We start from the raw sequence: 19,863 nt of genomic DNA on the forward strand, positions 1-19,863 counted from the left end.
CAGTTTGTCCACAGACAGAACCAAACTTGGTTCACATTTGCTGGTGATGTGTGAATGCTCCTGGTATTGCTGAGCGTGTGTGTGTGTGTGTGATTGCATGCGTGTGTGTGTGTATGGGGTGTATAATTCAGTTGCAGGTTCCTAACAGGGCCATGAAAGCCTGACTGCGAGCGTGGGTGGAGCGGTGCGGGGGCGGTGCGGCAGGCAGGACCACAGCTGGAGCGGGTTAAGAATCAGGCACTCAACCTGTTTCTGCTTCCAATTTGGGCCAACAGACTGCTCTCTGGTAAACAGAAAACACTTCAAGGTGCCACGGACACTCTGGGTACAAGTTACCCTCAGGCACAAATCTAGGATCAGCTTAACCCTGCCTGAATCTTAACCTTAAACATTAGGGGTGAAATGGAAAAACGGACCTCAGATCAGTGTCTATGGGTAACTTAAGATGGTTCCTTGGCATCGGCCTCGTAAAATAAATACATGGTCACGTGAGCTCTCTAGAACTGGAGTTGAAGAGAGCCTGCTCCGGAAAAGGCCATATGCAAACACACTCACACTGTTCAGTTTAACCACAAACTTCACTCCCCCTTGTTTTTAGAGTCCTCATGATTCGACAGGTGGGCATAGAACACACGCAGAAACGGTTTAACCACAGCAAGGAATGGACATAGAAAAACACTGGGCCGCCCGCGATCAGAACATGTGAGCCCATGATGTGTGGCTGCCTGGTTGGGTAGTCAGACAGACAGAGGGCATAGGAGAGAGTCTTATAGCGCCATAGTTGAGAAGCAGGCCAGAGCAAAGGCCCAGATTACAGAACCCCCTTTTATGGGTCTTTGACATGCTAATATGCATGTACTGTATGATACATAAAATTCCAGTACAGCACAGTAGTCGAGGATGGTCAAGCTGCAATCTTCCCATTATTGAGGACATAGGTATTTCCCCCTTTGACGTCGTCACAATATGCATGTACCCCATAACAGAGTCTTACAGTACAGGATGCCGAGGCTGTGAACAGAGCCGTCTCTTAAACGCCAGGCTAGGCATTCTGCCCTCTTTACCATTCCCTTCATCCCTCCATCCATCCATCATTCCTCTCCAGGGTTTCAGTCTAAAGTCTTTTTATCGCAGCTGCTGGTGCAGTCTCCGGGACAGAGACAAGGGCTGCCTTGTCACCCTCCCTCTCTCTGCTGACGCAGTTGGTTGTTGCCTATACCCTTCATCTGTCCCTCTCGCTCTCACTCACTCTCTCTCTCTTTCTCTTCCTCTCCGTTCCATCATTAAAAAACACAAGTTTTATCTCTCTCCTATCTTCAACAGCATCACAAGGAGTGGCGTGGCCGAGGTAAGTAATGTGAACGATAGCGATGGTCACCCCACAGCAGCTGCCCGCAGAGAGAAGAAAATAAAGTTTGTGTCCGAAACCTTTTTCAGACCCAGCAGTGGGTTGAAAGGTCAATGCAAACGCTGATCCAATAGGTTCGTCCCGACAAAGAGCCAACTCTCTCCCTCTTGCTTTTTTTGCCAACGTTCCTTTCCTATTTGATTTCTTCCCCGTCTGATCCATCTCCATCCCCGTCTCTCCAGGCCCGAGGCAGATCTCAAGATAGCGCCAGCTGACCCAGGCATCACTGCCACAACATGGTCCCAAGACTCGGTAATTTAGTGTTCTTAGAACGTCATATAAAACAGTTTGAAGAGGAACAATTCAGGGCATTTGGAAGAAGGGAGAAGGAACTGATACAATACTAATCATTCTCTCTTTTATCCCCCTGCTCCGCTAAAAGGGTTACCTACCCACCACCAGTTTCTACTTCATATAGGTGCCTCCTAACCTTTTTATAACCCTGAACATCAGCATAGGCTTTCCATAAAGCTGTACCTACATACGTTTATATGACATGTATTTTGATTTTACATGAGCTGTTGCATTAAAAACATTCATTCCATAATTCTATCCCACTGCTCCCTTCCTCCTCTTCTACTTTGCTATTCCTCTGTCGTCCCTGGCAACAGGTGGCCTCTTCCTCAGATTAATTTTTACATTGGTAGTATCGTGGGGGAGTGTGTTCCTGACGTGAAACAGAGGGGTGATATTTCATAGATTGGGCTTATGGGCCTCCAGGAACATTGAGTTATATGGGACAGCGAGCAAGTGCACTAGAAGACGAGGGGGTAGGAGGAATAAGCAGAAACACACACACACACACACACATACACAGATGAACGGTCAGAACATACACCCACACAGAGGAACGTTTAGAACACACACACCCACACACAGAGGAACGGTCAGAACACACGTCCTCTGAACAACCTTACTTGACTTACATTTTTGTGTTGCAGTTATGTCTTGTCCTAGGGTAATGGTACTGAACCCCCCTACTACTACCCCCACCGAACCCCCATATGGTCCCCTACTTGCTACCTACCCCCTACGCTCCCCCACAGGTTCCCCTTACCCCCTTAACCCCTAGTGCTCTGTACCCCTGACCCCATCCTTTCACTGTTCCTGCTGGCTTTCCATTGTACAAGAGACTGAATATGCAGCAGTGTGTGCGTGTGTGTGTTTTGTGAGAATGTGCCCCAAATTAAAGACTTGGTTCATTCCACAATACCCACTGAGGTTTAAGAGTAAGGAGAAGCATTTTATCATAGAACATTGCACATTTATAGATCTGCCTCCACAACAGCAACAGCAACAACTGTTTATGAAAACGTTAATCCTGCTGCTATCTTCCTCTGACATTTATAGGGTGACAGGTAGCCTAATGGTTAAGAGCGTTAGGAAAGTAACTGAAAGGTCTCTGGATCAAATCCCTGAACAGACTAGGTTAAATATCTGTTGATGTGCCCTTGAGCAAGGCACTTAGCCCCAATTACTCCTGTAAGCAATTGTTCTGGATAAGAGTGTCTGCTAAATTACTCAAATGTAAACATACACCAAAATGCCATCTAAATTGTCAGCAGTGATGTGACTGTCAGTGAGTTTACTCTATATTATACATGTGAGTGGATTAGTGGCAGGCTAGCATCACATTGTTACCTCCTTCTAGAGAGTTATCCATTAATTCAGGGTTAAAGTCCATTTGCATCCAGACAAAAGGGACATGGGGAAAAGGGGAGGGGGGAGGGGGGAGTGTGTGTATGGGGATGATGTGTGTGTGTTTGTGGGGGGAGGGGGTGTCACAGTGTGTGTGAGCGTATGTGTGTGTGAGTGATATGGGGAGGGGGAAATGTGCTGTATGTGTGAGTGTGTATGGGGACGGTGTGTGGGCTGGTGAGGTTGAATGGTCCTCTTGCAGATGAATCTGTTGCCCTCAGGGGTGCGTTTACATAGGTGAGGACTGACTGTTCAGCAACCCTAGAGTGATTTATCTGAAATACCACCACCTACCACCTACCCCCGATCCCCAGCCCCGGCCTCCAGCCCTGTCCCCCGACCTCCAGCCCCGTCCCCCGACCACCTACCCCCGGCCTCCTGTGTGTATAAACTCTCACCCAGGTAGGCACATTCCATATACGTGAGCATACACAGACAGCAAATTCCCCAGTGCTATATTGGCACTGAAAGTGTTGGCCCATATAGAAACTGACCAGCGTTGAATTAACACTGTTTAGTGTAAAGCTTTATCTGCATATATTTCACAGAATGCTTTGCCTTTTGAGTTTCCACCCATGAATAAAAAAATGTTTGTGACAGAGACATGCTTGTTGCATACATCCATTTTCAGTCCCATGGACTTCACCATGTGACATCCTAGGTGAATATTTTTACAATACAATATGTATTTCATAAGGACTTATTTTGAGGGTTTACACAAAAAAATACTGAGTTGTTTAGATTGGGCCACTTAGTTGGGTTGTTTTAAAAAGAGCAAGGTTGGTTTGTTGACGCTGGGTTATTGAGATATGACCCAGCAGATCAACTACTATGGGTGGGCATTTGAATAATTGTTCAGCAGTCTTATTATTTTAATGTTACCTTTATTTAACGAGGCAAGTCAGTTAAGAACAAATTCTCATTTACAATGATGGACTTCCCCAAACCTTGACGACATCCCATGGGACTCCCAATCACAGCTGGATGTGATACAGCCTGGATTTGCACCAGCCTTTTGGTCCTAGACTTGGTACTCCGGTACCGCAGGCAGTGTGGTAGCAGAGAGAACAGTGTATGACTTGGGTAACTGAAGTCTTCAACAGTTTTTTTTAATAGAAACACAATTGATGGTCAAATGAACCCATGTTTGGGTAATCTGAACAACATGACATGTTGGGTGATTAACGCAACCTGTTACATTACGCAGGCCAGCGTGGGGATATCGAACTTTGTGATTTTTTTTATCACCCGCATCCTGCATTCAGAACGACTGCCGGGGTTGGGAAGACTGAAATATGAGACTACCTAAAGAATCTAAACTGGAACAACCATTTCAGTAACGGGTGTAATAAATCCAAATAACATGTTGGAATAATACTGAAAAAATATATAAACGCAACATGCAACAATTTCATTTTTTTTTACTGAGTTACAGTTCATATAAGAAAATCAGTCAATTTAAATACATTTATTAGGCCCTAATCTACTGATTTCACATGACTGGGCAGGAGTGCACCCACTGGGGAGCCAGGCCCAGCCAATCAGAATGAGTTTTTCCCACAAAATGGGGGAAGACAGAAATACTCCTCAGCACCCCCCCCCCAATTTAGCATTAAATTCTTTGGAAACAGCTCTGGTGGACATTCCTGCAGTCAACATGCCAATTGCACGCTCCCACAAAACTTGAGACATCTGTGGCATTGTATTGTGTGATAAAACTGCACATTTGACCTTTTATTGTCCCCAGCACAAGGTGCATCTGTGTAATGATACTGCCATTTCATCAGCTTCTTGATATGCCACACCTGTCAGGTTGATGGATTATATTGGCAAAGGAGAAATGCTCACTAACAGGGATGTAAACAAATGTGTGCACAATTTGAGTGAAATAAGCTTTTTGTGCATATGGAACATTTCAGCTCATGAAACATGGGACCAATACATTACATGTTGTATTTATATTTTTGTTCAGTGTAGTTTCGAAATATTTGAGAAGCATAACATTCATTAATAAATCAATGTACATGCTAAAACATAGATATTGAAACAAACAATTCTTAAAATTAACATGCAATAGAGCATGCTGGGAAATAAGATAATAATGGGCATTGTTTTGGTTCAACTCTGGTTATTAACAACAACATTGGGGTTATTTTACACCCATGAGTGTTAATTCAACACTTACAGAGTTAAATGTTATGTTTAGAGTGTAGGCCCTCAAAATAAGGTCTTATGAAATATGTATTTTATTGTGTTTAATAATAATTTACATTTGTACATTCGCTCAATATCTCAGTTGGTGATGTCCTAAGGACTGAAAATGTCAAATGTATTTTCACAAAAAAAGAGTCATAGGTGGTAACTACAATTCACTTGAAAAGGCAAGGCACTCTGGGAAATAAGGCTTTATACCAAGAAGTGTGTTAATTTAACACTTTCCAGTGTCTACATGAGTCCACATTTTCAGAGTTAATTTAACACTCAGTGTTGATTTAACACTGGAGAATTTGCTGTGCACACACAGACGAGACACACAGATGTCAACTAATCACCTACACAGTGAGTGTGCAAAACATTAGGAACACCTTCCTAATATTGAGTTGCAACCCCTTTTGCCCTCAGAACAGTCTCAATTTGTCGGGCATGGACTACAAAGTGTCAAAAGTTTCCACATGGATGCTGGCCCATGTTGACTCCAATGCTTCCCACAGTTGTGTCAAGTTGTTTGGATGTCCTTTGGGTGGTGGACCATTCTTGATACACACGGGAAACTGTTGAGCGTGAAAAACCCAGCAGCGTAACAGTTCTTGACACACTCAAACCGATGCGCCTGGCACCTACTACCATATCCCGTTCAAGGACACTTCCATCTTTTGTCTTGCCCATTCACCCCCTGAATGGCACACACACACACAATTCATGTCTCAATTGTCTCAAGGCTTAAAAAATATTATTTAACCTGCCTCCTCCCCTCTATTTACACTGATTGAAGTAGATTTAACAGGTGACATAAACGAGGGATCATAGCTTTCACCTGGATTCACCTGGTCCGTGTATGTCATGGGAAAAGCAGGTGTTCCTAATGTCTTGTACACCCAGCGTATATCCACTACTTCAAGAGAGCAAGACTTAGCTGGTGATACAATTATAGCTCCAGTCATGTTGTAAAGCATTGCACAATAAATGTCAAAGATTCTGTTCACGTCCACAACAACTCTGTCTAACTGAAAGCTGCAGCAGAACACAGAACAGCCGCTAATGCTCTGACAGCAAGGGAGTGTGAAGAGGGGGAGCTATACTTTGACGGAGGATAAATGTTGTAAATTCTGTGACTCCATACATTTGTATGGGTATGTATTAGCTATGGTAATGTATGGTTTTTGACTGATCCACTTCACCCAATAATAGCTAGAGGGATTGTCTGACCTAAAGGCAGATGCTGAATCATGAGGAAAACATCTGAATTCATAATGGTTCATGGATTTTCAATTAGATGTAATATTTATACTATAATCTATAAATGTATAATAACAACAACACAGTAGAATTTCCCCCATCAAACTAGCTGCCAATCCAACTCTTCATCTCCTCTCCTCGCGTGAATATGCAGATCCCCCTTTAACCCACGTGCCCTCATGCGGGATTTTGAAGCAACGATTACAGAACGCTACACAGCTCAGCGCACCGGGGCTCCCTCCAACTAACCCCCCCCCCCCCTGCTCGGCTGAGAGAAGAGAAGGGGAGGGGGAGATCGCTTCTTCGCGTCTCTCCCCTGCCAGCCCAGCTGCCGTGCAGTCTGCAAGAACACTTGAACAGAGGTAATGGCGTTGTTTGGATATGGATAGGGCTACACGGCAATGAGAGAGGTAAAGCGCACGACTGGACCAGGACTGGATGGACCAGGGCAACGCGGGAGGATATTTATCTGAAGAGGGCATCTAGGTCTTCGATATGGGAGAATTTTGGGCAAAGGAAAGTCGTCTTGCGGAAAAACTGTTCGCCTTTCAGAGAGGGGGGATGGGGACATTGGACACGGCACCATCTATACCCAAAATCAATCCATTTTCACTTAGAAAAACGCAAGAATGCCAAAACAATTAGTCTGGAAAGGTGTGTTTTCGTAAGGAACATGCTCGACTACCGGCAAATACCAGGGATTGGTTTCATATTCGAATTCTACAACAACATAGGAACGCAGCCTATGCGCGCGACACAACGCCGTTTGGAACGCCCCCCCCCCCCCATGACAAGGAGGTGTCAGCTCCAGGGCGCGAGATTCAAATTTTTGCATAATGTGGTATATTTTGTATTCTTGAGCTAAACTGCATCCGTGCTCACTTCTCATGTTACATGCAATCTGCCAGCTCTGAATGAGTTTAAATCCTGGAAAATCGAACAATTGCGTTTTCATCCACTTTGCGTTAGCATATATAGAGGAGTTCCAAATCAATTGCAACGCTTTATGGAAAATATTTTGTAAAATAGTAATCGGAGCTGCAAAGGATTTATTTTTAACAAGAAAAGGTGGGCAATGTACTAAATGTGTTTCCCCTCTATGATGTTATTCATTCATAGTTGTGATGCAGATTGCAGAGCTCATTTATTTTGTATTCGATCATTTAGATAGTCTTTGCGGAACATAAAATGCATGAAATTATCTGCAACAATTTAATGTAGCATTATGAAAAAGCTAATATAACTTCTATAGTTAGTTTCAAATGTAGGCTATAGTAGGCTATTACTACAATATGGACAATTTGAGAAAGATTATTATCCAGCATTTGTAAATTGTGTGCATGTTAGTAATACAATTATTTACCATACACATAACAAAGTATGTTGTTTAGGACGCGTTTCTATTCAATGTGAAATAATTCGATTTATTTCACTATGTACATTTAATTATCATTTGTTTTAAATATCAAACGTAGTAGAAAACTAACCAGATATACTAATAATATAAATATCTACAGAATTGTTGTGAAAGTGCCCTTTCACTCCTGTAGGAGCCATTGGTGCATTGAAGGCATCAAATCCACAGCAATAAAACCTTAAAATCGATCAAACGGGCGGGGTGAGCGCGCCTCTTTCGCCATGTTGAAATCCTTTGTGTAGCCTATATAGATAAAGACTGTTGTTAACCATAAACTTTTTTTTATTTTTTTACTTCAATACCATCAACTATATCTGGTTAAACATTAAGCATGGTGTGACCCTGAATTGTTTTTGAGCATAATAGGTTTAGAAGATTTGATTTCAAAATCAACTCATTTGACTTGATTTTACAATGTGTTTATAGATAAGACTATTTCAATTCCACTTTAAACTCCTTTCTGAACATTTATTTTCATGTGTGAGTGTGATACAGTATAATTAAAAACCATGACTAAGTTTGCCAATTTTGTGTGCACATTAGTATGTTAATTGATTCATATCTAGTCGTTGACACTGCATTATTTGATAATGCCACAATTTATTTTGCATTACAATTAAGCCTATATATGATCTAAGAATAATCCATTTTAGTAATATTATTTCTTCATTTTTAAATGTGTTTAAAAATAAGTTATTGTTGTCAAGGCCACTGGAAAATGTAATCCTAAAGTAGAGTGCAAAATAAAAAGTTAGCTACAAAAGCTTAGTGTTGAAGGATAGTTTGTTATTAAATAAAATCCTAAATGACCATGTTAGTGTTTATAAACATGACTTATTGTGAACACATTTAGCAAAAACAAAGAAACCTTAATGAGTTAGAGTTTAAAGAGACTTCTCAAAATGTATACAACTCCTTATTATACAAGTATTATTATTATAATGATTAGAATAATAATAAGGCTATAGCAAAAAAAAACGTTATTTTGGAACGTCTTGCTTCACTATCTTCTCCCATATCGTGTTCCCACATACAGACCTTTAACACAGTTTGACTGCTTGGTTTAATCTTGGCCTAAACAAAAATTCCACCGTGCACACTACCATTCACATAGAATAAAAGACGTGTTTATTTATTGTCGATTATGAACGACATATAGGGCCTACACACACACGTCTGCATTATGTGGTGTGCTTTTGATTAACAACAAGTGGGCATTGAGACAAATTAGAAATAACTCTAGCTCTTTTTTTGTCAGAACGTTTGAACGTAACGTTTTTGAGGAATGGAGCCTATGGAGGCTCAAGCAGGGACCTGTGCACGGCTGTAGTGAAGTTAATTCGAAGTGACTGCGGCGGGAGGGAGAGCTTTTGACTATGAACATGATGACGGCGATAATAGCAATAATAATAACACCGCCAGTCTGAACACAGGGCCTAACCTTAAATATATTAGGAAGAGAATATCAACATTTTCGCGACATTGATCTCTTTTGAATTAACATTGTCCCGTGTGGCTCAGTTGGTGGAGCATGGTACTTGCAACGCCAGGGATGTGGGTTCGATTCCCACAGGGGACCAGCACGAAAATGTATGCACTTACTACTGTACATCGCCCTGGATAACAGCATCTGCTAAATTAAGTACATTAATTTTAAAAATCACTTGAAGAAGAGATAACTACAAGGCAATGTCTTCAGAATTTCAATATAGGCTATAGGACAAACCCCGAGTATCTTAAAACATATATTGTTGTTAGATGGTTATTGCATGACTCTTTAGGAGCATAAATGCACAGAAGAAAACTGGGGGCAGCATACGGGTGCTTCGATGTCGCATGTTTTACTTTTGGATGGGGGAACTTTCCGTAGAGTTTAGCTAGCCAAACAAACAATTCAGTCCCCTTAGATAAGATTGTCAGTAACAATGGCTTATTTGTTGAAAGAAAAAAATATTATCAAAATTCCAGTAGGCTCACATTCAGTGTAATGTTAATAATACATAAAAAATAAGTATAAATATTTATATAAAACGTAGGCCTACAGCAAATATAGTATATCACACATTTAGATATGGCTGCAAGAACACCTCGCAGTTTAGAGAAATGTAGCCTACAATGTCCTTATTTGTATTTCGAGTATTCAAATACTTCCAAAATGTTACACTGTGATCATATGTTGTTGTGCGTAAAGATAAAACATTATCTCGAATTCGTTGTAGAATTTAAAAAATGCATACATCTAACATGTGAGGGGAAGGGGGCAATTCTAGCGTTGAGACCTGCAGAATCATGTAATGAGGTAGGGCTACTTACTGATCAACAACTTGGACATGGGCAGGAATCTATAGCCTATAAGCCCCTGCATTTAACTTGCAATCATTTACTACAAAGGAAAATAGAATATGTTTCTAAACAACTGCATTTGTTTCACGAGAAGCACCGGTGTGAAGAAAACACTTCAAATCAGAAAGCAATGACTATTCAGACTCCGTAGATGTAGGCTGTCCTTTGATGGCTTGCGTTCCAAACCCCCATTTTGTACTCTGGCCCTTTACGCACGATGTTTTGTAAGCGGAACGCGTCTTAAATATTAAAGAAACCCGCCAGTCTCCTGAAACATTATTTGTTCATCAGGGGACAGGCCAAGAGAGCCTTATTTTACACAGCTTGGGGATTTCTCCACAAATAGGCCTATGAGCTGCTTATATGGGCGTTATACCAGCTGGCTACCATCTCGCCTCATACAACTGCACCATGTTTTATATCACGCACAAACTTTTGACTAGAGGTTATGTGATTTTAAACAATAGTGGAGATAGTGTGGTCCATAGTAGAGGATAGCAGCAGCCACGTCGAAGTAGTCAACAGATTTCAGTTCAGATCATTAAGTTGCCTTATTTGCATAGATAAATCATTAGGCTACTGTCTCTGATAGTCTACAATACTTCCAGTAGGCCTACTTTGCCTTGGGGACCTGGCTGCATCAGAATTGATTTCTTATTTTTCTCGACGTAGATGATAGGCCTGTACAGTTTTCTTAGGCAAGACAGACCAGAACTACCCGTGGTCAAAGATGCAAGATGCCTTCCTTCGCTACCAGTTGATTGTTTGGTGGCCAGCAAGGCAGAGTAGCTGCCTGCCTGCAGCGGGGGAAGGGGCCTCCATCGCGACGGGGGCTTCTCTCGCCACCCCGCTGAGTTGGGACGGGCAGAGAGCGAATCCTCACCCTAGGCATACTGCGCCCAGCTAAGAAATACAATACAACGTCAATTAAATGCAGTCTCCGCTGCGATTTACTGCAATGAATTATAAATTGGTAGTCTTTCTCACATACTAGGATCTTTCAAATTGCAATAATAGGCAAAATCGTTATGTAAAATATGCATACATTTGACCACATTTAGTCTCGCTGGTAAACCATCTCTCGCTTTTGTTGCAAATTCCAGTCTAAATAACCAGGTTTGTTTCAAGGCGTCAGTGTTTAAGGTCAAATTGTTTTATTGCTAGATTGCTAGTTATCCTTTCTTACCAGACGTTGGAAAATAAAAATGTACACAAAAAAATGTACAACAAAATAATTTCGTTGCTGTCGACCGTGAAATGAGAACAGGGAAAATATGGTTTAGCGGTAAACAGTGTAAACAATAATTACAAGTAGAAGGGGGAGGACGTGGCCTGACAGACAGGCGACACGCAGGGCTTCAATCCCAGGTCTGCAGGCCCATAGGGCTGAAAGAGAAGCAAGCGGGGTCTACCTTCTAGACCTTGGGTATTTTAGAAGGAGACCTACATACGATATAAACGCGTACTTATTTAATGAAATAACTTCGATAATGGAACAGAATGACATGGTTTCATCATTCTGTTTTCAATCTAGTAAACTATGGATTTCACAAGCTGTTGTTGCAAGTAGGCTTCCATGGATCCAACCATGCACATTCAATAGCCGTTTCTTCTATGTGCGTATCCATACTAGACAACTATAAGGCTTTTCATTTGCAGATGTACCATGATATGTTCACGTACAAGCCTTACCCAATTACCTCGTCGGTGTAGAAAAATGTGATAAAACAACAACATCGATTCAATGTTTCCCTCCTTCAGCCTTTCATTTCGCAGACACATTCATGTTAACAGGGCGAGACGAGGCGTGTTGGGAACTGTGAAGAAATATTATCAAGGTACATTTATTGAGGTAGCTAGAATATAGGACAATTGCGCACGTGCTTCAGAAGCATATCTCCATCGTGGATCTTGGCACGTGAAGTCCAAGCCTGGTCAAGTGATTTTACCTTCTATTTTAAAAGTAGGACTGTTTTATGATTCAATTTCAATGGGTCAAATGTCTGTTTTAATCGTGTATTTGGAGATAAAAATGTCGATATATAGTTCAAGAGTTTTTAATAAGTGAGTTTAGATTAAACAATCTAAACTGACAGCAATAGCCTGCCACCTTTTCTATAATTTACACTCCTTAAATTAACAATGTTGATGTTGGTATGTACCAATTGATTCCCCTGTCAGTGTCAATGCCTTTCATGTTTGTTTTTTTTGTATGATTTTTTAATCTGTAATATATGAATAAATATGAATTCTTGATTTTATGATGTTTTCAATTCACATAATACAATTCATCAAATATTTTACTAAAATATCATGGGGACAGAAAGTAATTGAATGATAGTCTGGGCATTTATATAGTAGCTAAATCATTTCAGGATTTCCTATGTAAACTGTAAATGGGATCGAATTTATTTAGGCTATGACAAATGTTTTGTAAGACTTGTACCTATGGACATGCCTCTTCTTCCCGATCTCTTTCTTTGCATTCCCACTTTCTTTCTCTCAATCTCCTCCTCAGCGGCATGGGCCATGGATGAGAGGCGTTTTATACCGCTCCTCTCCTCCACCCTCCATCCTGTATTAAATCCCACTACAAATGTTTTGACAGCAATAAAAATCATTTTAAAAAGATCAGCACACGCAAATCCTCTGTTGCTGAACCTTTAGCTCTCTGTCTATCCTGCTCTCCCGTCTCTCTCTCCCCTCCTCCCTCCCTCTCTCTTACTCCGGGGTGTAGGAGAGTCGGGTGTGGGATTGTAGGGAGAAGAGCAGTGGTGCTTATTTAATTAGTTGTGGACCTCCCAGAGTTTCAGCATTTCCAATGAATGATCCAATGATCAACTATTCTATGCTGATCTATTATAATGTATGGTTTGCATTGAAATGTGCCAAAGTCTCGTGTCATTTTATGTTGTTGTGTTACAATGTAATGTACAATGTTATCATAATATCCAATAATAAAGGGATGAACTCACATTTTTTGCACTGACACACACACAAACAGACAGACAGAAGCAGACACAAACATTTTCTATCCTAGTGGGGACCTACAATTTTCCCTAACCTTAAACCTAAACCTAACCCAAAACCTAATTTTATCCCTAATCCCTAAACTTAAAATAGTCTATGTCCTCATGGGGATGTGGGAAATGTCCTCACAAGCGAGACATTTCCTTGTTTTACTATCCTTGTGGGGACTTTTGCAGATTTCAGGTCCGCAGGAGGATAGAAGAACAAGACCACACACACGCACACACACAGACACACACACCACCAGGGGGCAGTGTCAGATGTTAAGGTCATGGGGGAGTCCAGTGGAACCACACACACCTACCTATCCCAGGCACCAGACCCCAGGCAGGGATAACCAGACCCCAGCCAGCAGCAATGCAAGCCAGGGCCCATGGCTGAGACTGACAGGCCAGAGGACCACTGGGGCAGACGAAGGGGGCAGGTGTTCTGCTTTCAGAGGAAGGAAGGAGACGGGAGGTCAGCAGGGTCAGCAGAGGAAGAGAGGAGGGAGATGGCTGGGGAAGAATAAACGAGGGGAGAGAGAAGAGGTGAAGAGAACAGGGAGAGAGAGGGAGAGAAAATAAAAAGATAGGAGAGAATGAGGGAATGGTAGGGGATCTTTCCTAACGTGTGTATCTGGTGTGGGATAGTCCATTTATTACCCTCATGTTACTTTGAGAGAGTGGAGAGACCAGAACACTACGGGGAGAATTAATGCGTGTGTGTATGTAGAGGGGGGAGGGGTACGGTCTGGGCCCCCTCGAACAGAGACACAGACATTCAAGTTCGAGTTGCGTCTTCTTTTGTACAGGGGTGCAGTCAGTGTTGCTAGCTCTCTTGGACCACATCCCTCCCTCCCTACCAAAACGACCCCCCCCCCCCTTGCCTGCCTAACGGCTAGGCGCACAACTGCATTGTCGGGGTGGAAACAGGGTGCTTGTTGCTAGCCTTCTGTCTCTGTATGCTGAGTGCTTGACCATGGGATGTGTTTTTAATACGCAGACAATGACAAGAAATACAAATTCCTTCCTCCTGTCTGTTGTCACTTTATTAAAAGCTCTGCCCTTCTACATTTCCCTCTTTTTTCTTCAGACTTCTCAGCTTTATTCAGGCCGTGTTAATCTTATGGCACAGCTGAAAACATTTCATGTCATTTGGTATTGAAAATGTTAGCACTGAAAAGTTTAGCGTTGAAATTTGGGCATTGGTTATTATCTCTTTATCCAGTATTTTTCCCTAGATTGACATCAACCAAAATTATTGTGTAAAGGTTAAGGTTGTCATTATACTTGAACGTTTTTTTTCTAATGACTAGCTTAAATAGCTGATGCAACAGTTTATGTATCATTCATGGCTTCCTTATAACCTATACAGCAAGACTTCTAATTCTCTAATAGAAACAGTGCTGCCAATCTGCCTTTAATGGTTTAACAGTGTTCTTTTACCTCCAACAATGTGTGCAGTTTGTGGTCGTGGGGGGTTTAAGATGGATCTTCCCTATGAAACCGGACACTTAATAAGTCCTATTTAGTATTAATATTTGTAACTTCACAGTTAGTGTTATAATAATAATAATAATATATATGCCATTTAGCAGACGCTTTTATCCAAAGCGACTTACAGTCATGTGTGCATACATTCTACGTATGGGTGGTCCCGGGGATCGAACCCACTACCCTGGCGTTACAAGCGCCATGCTCTACCAACTGAGCTACAGAAGGAGGGGTGAGGAGAAAAGAATTAAGGAGAAAGGGGGAGGGGGTACATCAGTAGAGGGAACGGTTGCCAAACCAGATGTTTAGGGGGGGTTGTGTGTCTTTCCCCCTCCCCTTCCCTACCTGCCGATGAAATTAATGACAATAAAACACTGTCACACACGTAGTTGTTTACGGAACCTATGTACAGCAACCTCAACCCAACCATTACTTCTCCCTCTCTCTCAAGTACACACACACACACACACACACACACACACACACACACACACACACACACACACACACACACACACACACACACACACACACACACACACACACACACACACACACACACACACACACACACACACACACACACACACATCATGGCAGAAGATCACACTGTTGCAGCCACAGCCCTCTCCAGGAACTGACTCTGTGTTTGCAATGACATCAGCCTGAAAGAGTGTGTGTATGTGTCTGTGTGTCAGAGAGAGTTCAGGGTGAGATCAGGTGACATAACAAATGACTTGGTTGGAATCTCAAACAATTCAGCGTTGCCATGACAAACAGAAGATTATGCAACAGGCTGGAATGGGTTGAGAAACAGAAATGGAGGGTGGAGTAGGTAGATGAAGGTGCCTCTAGATACTGATCTTAGGTCAGTTTCCCCCACAGCTTCCCCTCCCCCAATCCTAAACTTAAACATTAATTAACGTGAAAGCACAAAACTGACCTTAGAACAGGATCTATGAGCGACCTCACTCTATACTTCAATGATATCACTCTCTGGATGTGAGACTGAAAGGATGCTTTGGGGCCCCCCCTACTGGTAAATACACAAAACTACATGTTGATGCAGGAAGAAGCAGCAGAGGAGTATGAATAGTGTGTGAACAATATAATGTTCTAATGGTGGCAAACAGATATTTGTAAAATATTTAATGACTATCATTGGTCTACCAGCTGATCAACATACAGATCTACTACAATTGCTACCAAAACTGTTGATCAATCTGCATGGAGGTCTGTGAGTCTGCATTGGGATGTCTGGCAGCCAGCTGTAGAATAACAGGACTGTTTCTCTTCAGTTTGTGGAGGAGGGAAATGGGGGAGGTTCATATTAGTAAACTGTAACACCTGTAGGATATACAGCATATGATTGGTCATAACACAGACATGTGCACACACTCAGAAAGAGGCACGTACACACACGCGCGCAAAGAGGCGCACGTGCAAGCACATGTGGCATGCACACACACATACATGGGTGCACACACACACACAAACAGACACAGGGACACACACACACAGGCATGCACACACACAGGCATGCACAGGAGGCAAACATCTGTAAGGGATTTGTACAGTGAGATGACACCCAATAATAAATAATGCCAACATTTGAAACTCATTTTGGTCCCCCTCTGTGTGACCTCAAACAGGGTCAGAGGTGTGTGTGTGTGTGTGTGTGTGTGTGTGTGTGTGTGTGTGTGTGTGTGTGTGTGTGTGTGTGTGTGTGTGTGTGTGTGTGTGTGTGTGTGTGTGTGTGTGTGTGCGTGTGTGTTAGTGAGTGACGTCAAGAGAAATGAAGGATGATCTTTATGTGGTAGTTTACTTGTTTTTGAATGCAGGTAACTCTGAGGCCCAGGGGAGAGGGCTCCAAATACAGCATGTTACTACCAGAGGGAAGGGCAGGCAGGCATACAGAACTAAATAGGGCTAGATGATGTTACAGAGAGTTGCATAGAATAACACATAGCTACATAATATTATGTACTGGATAGACACACGCACGCACACACACGCACGCACACACCCACGCACGCACACACACGCACACAAGCACGCACACACACACGCACGCAGGCACGCAAACACACACACGCACGCACGCACGCACGCACACACACATAGCAGGATTGGCAAAAAAAACCTGCATGGCCTAACTACTAACTATGTGGCCTCTGGACAGGAGGGGACACTGATCAGCAGCTGGATAGCAGCTAAGGATTTAGGGAGAGGGGTCAAATCAAATCAAATTGTATTAGTCACATGCTTCAAAAACAACCGTGAAATGCTTACAATACAGGCCCTTCCCAACAACACAGACAGAGAGAAAAATATAGAAACAAATAATACCACACTGAATAAATACACGAGTAACAATAACTTGGCTATATACACGCGGTACCAGTACTGAGTCGATGTGCAGGGGCACGAAGTAATTGAGGTAGATATGTATATATATTGGTAGGGTTAAAGTGACTAGGCAACAGGTTAGATAATAAACAGTAGCAGCAGTACGTGATGAGTCAAAAGAGTTTGTGCAAAGAGGGTCAATCGAGATAGTTTGGGTAGCTATTTGGTTAACTATTTAGTAGCATTATTGCTTAGCGGTAGAAGCTGTTCAGGGTCCTGTTAGATCCAGACTTGGTGCATCAGTACCGATTGCTGTGCGGTAGCAGAGAGAACAGTCTGTGACTTGGGTGGCAGGAGTCTCTATGGGCGGTCTCATCGTTGTTGGTGACCAGGGCTACCACCATCCTGTCGTCAGCAAACTTAATGATGGTGTTGGAGTCGTGCACGGCCACGCAGTCATGGGTAAACAGTGAATACAATAGGGGACTAAGAATGCACCCCTGAGGGACCCCTGTGTTGAGGGTCAGTGTGGCGGATGTGTTGTTGCTTACTGGAAGTCCAGGATCCAGTTGCAGAGGGAGGTGTTCAGTTCCAGGGTCCTGAGCTTAGTGATGAGCTTGGAGGGCATTATGGCGTTGAACTCTGAGCTGTAGTCAATGACCCACTTTCTCATATAGGTGTTCATCTTGTCCAGGTGGAAGGGCAGTGTGGAGTGCAATAGAGATTGTGTAATATGTGGATATGTTGGGGTGGTATGCAAATTGGAGTGGGGCCAGGGTGTCTGGGATGATGGTGTTGAAGTGAGCCATGACCAGCCTTTCAAAGCATTTAATGGCTACAGATGTGAGTGCTACGGGGCGAAAGTCAATTAGACAGGTTCCCTTCACGGTCTTGGACACAGGAACTATGGTGGTCTGCTTGAAACATGTAGGCATTACAGACTGGGTCAGGGAGAGGTTGAAAATGTCAGTGAAGACACCTGCCAGCTGGTCAGCGCATGCTCAGAGTACGCATCCTAGTAATCCGTCTGTCCCCACGGCCTTGTGAATGTTAACCTGTTTAAAGGTTTTACTCACATCGGCTACGGAGAGCGTGATCACACAGTTGTCCGGAGCAGCTGGTTCTCTCATGCATGGTTCAGAGTTGCTTGCCTCGAAGCAAGCATAGAAGGTATTTAGCTTGTTTGATAGGCTGTCACTGGGCAGCTCGCAGCTGGTTTTCCCTTTGTAATCTGTGATAGTTTGCAAGCCCTGCCACATCTGACGAGCACCAGAACCGGCATAGTAGGTTCTGAACTTAGTCCAGCATTGCCATTTTTCCTGTTTTCTCCTGTTTGATGTCTCGTCGGAGGTCGTAGCGGGATTTCTTATAAGTGTCCAGATTAGTGTCCCGCTCCTTGGAAGTGGCAGCTCTAGCCTTTAGCTCAGTGTGGATGTTGCCTGTAATCCATGGCTTTTGGTTGGGATATGTATTTACGGTCACTGTGGGGACGATGTTGTCAATACACTTTATTAATGAAGGTGGTGACTGATGTGATAAACTCCTCAATGTTATTGGATGAGTCCAGGAACATATTCCAGTCTGTGCTAGCGAAGCACTCCTGTAGCTTAGCATCCGCTTCATCGGACCATTTCCGTATTGAGTGCATCACTGGTACTTCCTGTTTGAATTTTTGCTTGTAAGCAGGATTGAGGAGGATAGAGCTTTGGTCAGATTTGCCAAAGGGAGGGCGAGGGAGAGCCTTGTATGCGTTTCTGTGTAGAGTAAAGGTGATCTAGGTGTGTGTGTTTGTTTCCCGGGCAAAAGGGGATGGAGGAGGTACAGGTCATATATAAATGCACCCACATGTTGCAGGGGGATACACATCTCTCTCCCCTATGGGGTTTTTCCTTGTGGGTGGGTGATTGGGGGGTTGAATATCAGAGGCATGCATGTACGCATGACTCCATACTCCAACACAGAGGGATCCGACAAAGAGTCTGTGAAAGAGAGAGACGGACGTAGAGATAGAGACAGAGAGAGAGAGAGAGAGAGACACAGGGAGACAAGAGTCCCTGGCAAAGGCTGCATTCAGGAAAGTAAATAAAAGTCCCCATTATGTGGGCCTACAATAGCTAGCTGCTCCCTTGTTTCTCTTCTATTCAAAAAGAGGGGCAGAACATGTAATCACAAAGGGAACCCGTGTCTTTTCTTCTTAAACCACAGCGGTACTGCTCTCCTCTTCTCCCCCTCTCGCTCCCTTTCTCCTCTTTCTCATTTCTCTCTCTGATCTAAAATAACCCTTTAAGGTGATGTTTTTCAAATATGTAGGAAGCAGATCAATCAGGTCCACCGGCAGTGAATTAAACAGCCACATTTTGATGAGAGGAGAAGAAAGGAAGGAGACTAGAACTAAGTATGGGAGAAGAGGGGAGGGGGTGATGTGTGTGGGTCATATGGACTGTAAAGTGTTTAGTGTGGTCAGGGTTGTAGGCGACAAATATTTATGTAGTGTATGGAGTACACAGACAAAACACAAATAGGATCTGGGCAGGAACCAGGAACACACATTCAGTGTTAAGTGTACACATCACAAGATATGATTCAGACCTTAACGATTTAGACCCCATTGCACAATTTCTAATACATTACGCATTCCCTTATAATGAAGATCCACAGTCTCCATCATGATCTGTTTACATTGCTGT

This window comes from Oncorhynchus gorbuscha, linkage group LG07 (genome assembly GCF_021184085.1).
Source record: "Oncorhynchus gorbuscha isolate QuinsamMale2020 ecotype Even-year linkage group LG07, OgorEven_v1.0, whole genome shotgun sequence".
Classification (NCBI taxonomy): Eukaryota; Metazoa; Chordata; class Actinopteri; order Salmoniformes; family Salmonidae; genus Oncorhynchus; species Oncorhynchus gorbuscha.